The 6,967-nt window shown below is 39.7% G+C and overlaps 1 long non-coding RNA gene across 1 annotated transcript; it reads right to left on the bottom strand.

Annotated features, from left to right (window-relative positions):
• Positions 1 to 1,495: 1,495 nt before the first annotated feature.
• Positions 1,496 to 2,986, bottom strand: LOC136207959 (uncharacterized). The gene is made up of 2 exons (XR_010676981.1): positions 2,639 to 2,986; positions 1,496 to 2,284 (listed from the first exon to the last, which is right to left on the bottom strand). It is a non-coding gene; the product is annotated as an uncharacterized lncRNA (long non-coding RNA).
• Positions 2,987 to 6,967: the final 3,981 nt, after the last annotated feature.

The following is a 6,967-nucleotide window of genomic DNA, read 5'->3' as shown; positions in this document are numbered from 1 at the left end:
TCATTGAGCATTCAATCTCGAAATTACATGTTGATGGCAGGTGATTTATACCGCAAGAGCTACGATGGAATGCTACTCAAATGTCTCGGCTTCCCAAAAGCAATGGAAGTCATGAAGCAAGTCCATGAAGGCATATGCGGAGCGCACCAATCCGGAAGGAGAATGCGATGGCTTATCAATCGCCACGGATACTTCTGGCCAACGATCCTGCACGATTGCATCACATATGCGAAGGGTTGCAAAAAGTGTCAAATGTATGGCCAAATCCAACGAGTCCCGTCAAAAGAATTACACTCAGTAGTGAAGCCGTGGCCATTTAGAGGGTGGGCTATTGATCTAATAGGGAAAATATTCCCAGCTTCATCAAAATGTCATTGTTTCATCATAGTTGCCACAGATTACTTTTCCAAATGGGTGGAAGCAGCACCAATGAAACAAGTCGGCCAAACACAAGTGATACGGTTCATCAAAGAGAACTTGATTCATAGATTCGGAATCCTAGAATCCATCACCACAGATCAGGGGACCATGTTCACAGGCGAAGATATGAACGAGTTCGTAGAAGAGTACGGGATTAAGTTGATTCACTCTACCCCATTTTATGCACAAGCGAATGGTCAAGCTGAGGCGTCCAAAAAGATCCTGATCCAAATCTTGGAAAAGATGCTAGAAGACAATCCTAGAGAATGGCACAAAGTTCTCTCAGAAATACTGTGGGCCATGCGAACGTCTAAGACACGAGCGACCGGAGTTAGTCCATTTTTTCTAAAATTTGGTCATGATGTAGTAATACCATTAGAAGTCATCGTGCCTTCATTACGAGTAATGCGTCAGAATGACCTGGAGCCAGACAATTACGTACAAGCCATGACCATGGAACTAGAAGATTTGGACTACGAAAGGCAGAAAGCGCTCGATTGTATGATAATCCAAAAGAAGAAAGTGGAAGATGTGTACAACAGGAAAGTCAAAAAGAAAAGCTTCAGAGAAGGCGAACTAGTGTGGAAGTTAATCCTACCTGTAGATACCCATTTTGTCCGGGGTAATTTCTCATTTTTTTGTAATTTTATATTTCTAAACCAATTTATTTCGTAAATATTTTTATTGTAAATAGTTACTTAATAAACTGATATTTGCGAAAAGAAACTGAAATTATGTATATAATCCCTATAATCGGTTAAATGTTTATGTTATAAAAATTAAATCGATTGATTAGAATGTTCATTATTAATTAAAGGAATGTTATTTCTTTGATTAAATATGAATGAAATAATGTTTTATTTTATTGATAGAGTTATAGTAAAAATATAAACATGTATAATCATGTTATAAGATATAAGATAGTAATCAATTTTTAGTTGTAAACTCTTGGTTAAGTAATTAAAGACAAAATAAAACTCATATACTAAATGTTTATATGATGAACACTTAATGAATAAACATAATGTCTTATTAAATAACTTAGAAAATTATAAGGGTCAAAGGCTCACATGAATTCTGAAATACAACAACCAAATAATACTAAAAAAAACAATACAAACTCAAATACCACAAAAATACAAAAAATACAGTTACTACTTAACAACCAAATAATACTAAAAAAAACAATACAAACTCAAATACCACAAAAATACAAAAAATACAGTTACTACTTATCCAACAAGTTCTATTGTTTTCTCTATAAATAGAGACCCAAAACAGACAGGGCAAGCAGGGTCCTCCATCTTCAACTTCCTTCACGTCTTGCTTCTTCAACCTCAACTTCAGCCAGGTTTGAGTTCTTCCCTTTTTATAATCTTTGTTTTCTTCTCCTTCTTCACATTTTCTTCTTAACCTGTCTTATCTCCTCCATCTTCATCCTTTTCTTCTTCTTAATATTTTCTTCAAGATCTGGTTTTCAGTTTGAGTTCTGTTTTTGTTTTCTTCTTACGTAATCTTTTCTTCTTCATCATCTTTAATTCCTCTTCTTCTTTTATTTCTCTCTTTCAAGCCAGGTTCTGGTTTGGAGTTCTGTCTTCCTCTCAAGGGCAGGTTCTGGTTTTGAGGAGAAGACAGTGATTTCCTTTTTCTCTATTCTTTATGTCCATCTTTCACCATTTTCTTCTTCTTAAGTCAGGTTCTGGTTTTGCTCTCCTTCTTAGTTTTTCCTCTTTTCTTCTTAAGCTGTCTTCAACCAGGATCTGGTTTTCAAGAGGAGTTCTGTAAACAAAACAGAGCAAAACCCGTCTTTTCTCTCTTAAAGTTCCCTTTTACACCCTTTATGTCCTCATCGAACTCCACCCTCCTGTAAAAAATGAATCAATACCATCAAAAAATGAATCATACACCAGCAAAAAAAATCAAACAAAAAAGGGAAGCTTCTATTGTTCCAGCGAATACAGAAGCAAAAGCAAGCTTGATCTCTGTCTATGGCTACCTTTCACACAACAAAAACTCTAAGAACCTGTCAATTTTGGAACCAAAATCATCCATCAGTCTATTCTATGCTAAGATTAGAAAACAGAGCACAAAAAATGAAAATGTTAACAGAGAAAACAGCAAAAATCAGAAAATGAATTAGGAAGAAACAAGTGATAATAACCCGATAAAATAAACCAAGATCAGGCGAGCCAAACGGAAACAAGAGGAAGAAGCTTACCTCTGTCACGATTCAAACGACAGATAGAAGATGTGAAGCAGGATCCTCACCGTATAACTGGAGACGGCACCGCGACGAGGCGCAGATCGGAATGACGAACAGGAGCAGGCGGAGGTCGAGAAGATGCCATCGGCTGCCGCAAGGTCTGTCTTCAAATATCGAGAGGAAGAAAAGGAGAAAGAAACCAGAAGAAGAGAGGTGGCCGGGGCAAAGAATCGCCGGAAGCCATGGGAGCTCTGGTTTCGGTTTTGGAAGAGAAGAGTAAGAAGATAAACGAAGGTTGCTGCACAAATGAGGTAAAAGCCCTAAAAATCCAAATATATACCCTATTATTTTACATTCCGAAATTACCCCTACAAATCCCACATTACTCCTTTCTCATTCTATTAATTTGAGAATTTGGCCCCATCATTCCAATTGCTAAGATCAGATCCCTGTATATTTTAATTTGACCCCTCCTAATTACATTTCGCCCTTCCCTGTTTATTTAGTTCATAAATTTGACTCCTTTCGTTTTATTTGCTTCGATTTGGCCCCCTCCAAATTACACCTTACCCCCTCACGTTTTGCTTGTTTGTAAATTCTACCTGTTATTATTTTAATTAGGTCCCTACTTGTTTAGACTAAGTTCAATTAAGTCCACCTGCATGTATCCTTTTTTAATTAAACTTTACTTTTCATAAACAAATTAGTAAGATACCAATTAAGTTAAGTTAATATGTATGTGTAGTCAACTATGGCCTTAGTTATAATTAACTCAGAATTTGATTTCATCTTCATTAGATAGAGTGATTTATTTACTTCCATTGTTTACATTTTAATTTTCACCAACTCAACTTTTTCTATCATTTAGCTCTAATTAATACAATTTATCTTATTACTTTGATTTAAGTTATATATTAAATAGTATGTCCATAATTATACGTAATTTAAAATATGATCACGTGTATGTAATATACGTGATTCAAAAAATAATAATCAATTCGAGGTGTTATCTCGAATCAATAAAATTAACCAAATTAATTCGAATCGATATAAAAATGTCATTTGAATTTAATAATACATTTAAAGTATTCCTTATTAAAATTCATATTTTACTTATGGTATATGTGATATATTATGGTGAAATTAGATTTTTAATTCGCTAAATACGATTACGTGTATGTTATATATGTAATTTTAAATTAAGTCCAACCTAAACCCAATAACCTTAAAATACACGAGTGTCTCGTTTATATCAACAATTCAAAGCATAACAAACAATTTAACACAAACATCACATCTTTTAGTACCAATATTTGGACGGGGTAGGGTGATTAATCAAGTTTTTCTTCCCTACATGTAACCGACAAACGAACCTAAAAACTCGATTTCGTAGACCCCCTTATCCGTAGAAATTCAATCATTTTCGGTGTCCAATCACGCCTTAATTCTGATTGGTGGCGACTCTAAAAAATGGTTTTAATTAGGAAAAACTATTAACCGATTTAGCTTCCGGCGTTCGTGCCTGAAAAATCCGGTAGCGACACTACCAATTGGGACGAAAGACCGTGAGCTTGGAAAGTGGTCGCCCAACTGGGAAGGACCATTCCAAATCCACAAAGTGCTTCCCGGGAATGCGTATTGGTTAAAGAGCTTGGGCGGAGAACCACACAGGAGATACATCAACGGCAAATACTTGAAGAAATATTTCCAAAGTATGTGGGACGTAATTGATGTAGCAACCAGCCCGCAAGACATAGAAGAGGCTCGATTACGCGGGGCGTGACACCAAAGATGCCACGCGTGAAATACACCGATAAAACATTTCAAGTTCAGAAGCACCAATACGCGGGGCATATTCGAAACTACGCGGGACGTACCTCCCTACGCAAGGCGTGACACCAAAGACGCCACGCGTGAAACGCATCAATAAGACGCTTCAGGGTCAGGAACACAAATACGCGGGGCGTACTTACTTCACGCGCGGCGTAAACCAATCATGTATCAAAAACAGATCCAGGAGCATGCATACGTGGGGCGTGTACTCCTATACGCGGGGCGTATGCCAAACACGCAGGACGTGTACGAAGACATATATAGAAGATACACTCCAGGGGCTCGACTACGCGGGGCGTAACACCAAAGACGCCACGCGTAGTCATCAACGACGATACACACCAGAGCCAGGAACATGAATACGCGGGGCGTGACCAGGTACACGCAGGGCGTAAGCACTCTTTTTCTGGGCATTTACAATTTTACTGGTCATTCGTACATTGTCTTTTCAAGTACTATAAAGGGTCGTCAATAAAAGAATAAATATGCCATAACCAAAAAAGAATATATGGAGGACTTAGCAAATGTTCAAATGGCAATCAACTCACAAAACAATTCCCATTCGTTCTACACAAATGAATGAAAGAATCAAAACAAAGATGGAAAGTACGGGCAACCCATGAACATGCCTCACGGAAACAAACAAAAGTCAGGCTTCGGGTATTTTGCCCAAGATTCGCAAAGTTTGGAGGAAGCCTCTTTGTGTTGCTCACTCTGCCGGTGCCATGCCAACATTTCATCGTAATGATTGGCCAATCGATCTTTCTCACGTCCCAGCTCTTCCTCCATCCGCGGGAAACAAGCCCTAAACCCGGAGCTAGCTCTAACCATATCCTCCTTAAACGCTCGAGCCTCAGCCACCTCCTTCTCCAATGCCGCAAGCCGCTCCTCTACAGCTGCAATTTTGACTAACCGTTGCCGATCCGCTTCTTCAGCATCAACCAAAGCATTAAACTTCTTGCTGTAGGTCTCTAACTCTGCCATATTCGATCTAACTCGAGCTGCGAGACCTGCTGCCACGTTTTTCTCAGTAACATAGGACTGATAGCAAAATAATACGTGGTTCTTGGCGGATTTTAACGGCTCAGTCTTGAAGGGATGAACACACACACCCATCATGAGGTCAAAATCAATCATAGCTCTTTCAACACGAGTCAGAGTCCAAGAGTCAAGAGGAGAGGCGACAAGCTTACTGAGATTGGCACGAGCATCACTCAAAGAATCGTCGATAGGCAGGGATGAGTCAGCTACGGTGTTAGGCGGTCCTTTCAGAAATGAAAAATCCAAACCAGCAAAAGGATTATCAGCCTTAAGGCCAACAGGAACCAATGGAGGACACACTAGAGCTGATTCCTGTCATTTTCACAAAGGACATTTCAAGCAATCAATATGACTCAAGCATCCCACATATAGTTCATAAAATCATGGAGTCACAAATCTTACAAACCTGAGACAATGGTGCAGCAATCAATCGATTTAAAGAAGAGGCAGAAGGAAGATGTGTTCGTGCTGGAAGTTGCAATGGAGTCATGTCCACCTCAGCTGAGCTATCATCAAGAGATAGGGTTCTAATCGAAGAAGTCACGTTCCAACGTGCCCCTAGTTGACCCAACGCTCCATCCTCAAAACCAAAGTACAGGTCTTCGTCAGAATCAATCCTCTCACCTGGTCTCACCGAAGGGCCTGCCGTGGTAGGTACCTGCCCTTCCCCATCCAACATGATTGCTTTGCCTTTGCCTTTTTCGTTTGTCTCAAGAGCATTCGGAACCAGAAGAGTCAGATTGTTATCCTTCCCCGAGCTACCGCTCGAATCTAAAAAAAAAAAAAAAAAAAAACAAAATGAATAAGTATATATGTATACAAAATATACATACAAAATAAAAAAAAAAGCTTACCAACGGGTGGAACGCACTGCTGAAAAATGGTATCCCACCAAGCATCAAACGAAGGTCGATCCGACCCAAGCAAAAGTGGTCCCTGATCATATCCCGCGTCCAGAACCGCAGCGGATATATCTTCGTCACTAGCTCCGTGCCGCTGAGAAGAGGTAGGAAATGGGAGTGGCCCTGGAATAGCTTGGAAAAATCCTAATTGACGTGCCCAAAGGCAAGGTGCATACAAAGTCAGACCAGGATTCGATGACCTTGAGGTTCTAGTTCGGTTCACCCCATGGTGTAACCGACGTGTTGCACACACCGTCATCCACCACTCAGTACCTTCATGGGGGGCAGCAGACAAGTAAGAAAGCGTCCAGGATGGTAGACATGAATTACTCTTATTCCAAAAGAGAAACAGCTTATTGTGAGGAGATGGCACTAAAGTACGAAGAAATCTCACGACCACACCAACAGCCAAACTCGAAGAGTTGTAGCAAAGGTCTACACCAAGATGATCCGAAACCCCCACTGATGAAACAGTAGCCAAATGAGGGAAGTAGATGAAGACCCACAGTTGTAATAACCACAAGCCACCCCGAGGTTTTACAAATGGTCTGCCCTCAACTGTAAGAGC

Source organism: Euphorbia lathyris, chromosome 10 (assembly GCF_963576675.1).
Source record: "Euphorbia lathyris chromosome 10, ddEupLath1.1, whole genome shotgun sequence".
NCBI classification, from domain to species: domain Eukaryota; kingdom Viridiplantae; phylum Streptophyta; class Magnoliopsida; order Malpighiales; family Euphorbiaceae; genus Euphorbia; species Euphorbia lathyris.
Note: the sequence above shows the minus strand (reverse complement) of the source record. Positions and strands in the feature narration are given on the sequence as shown.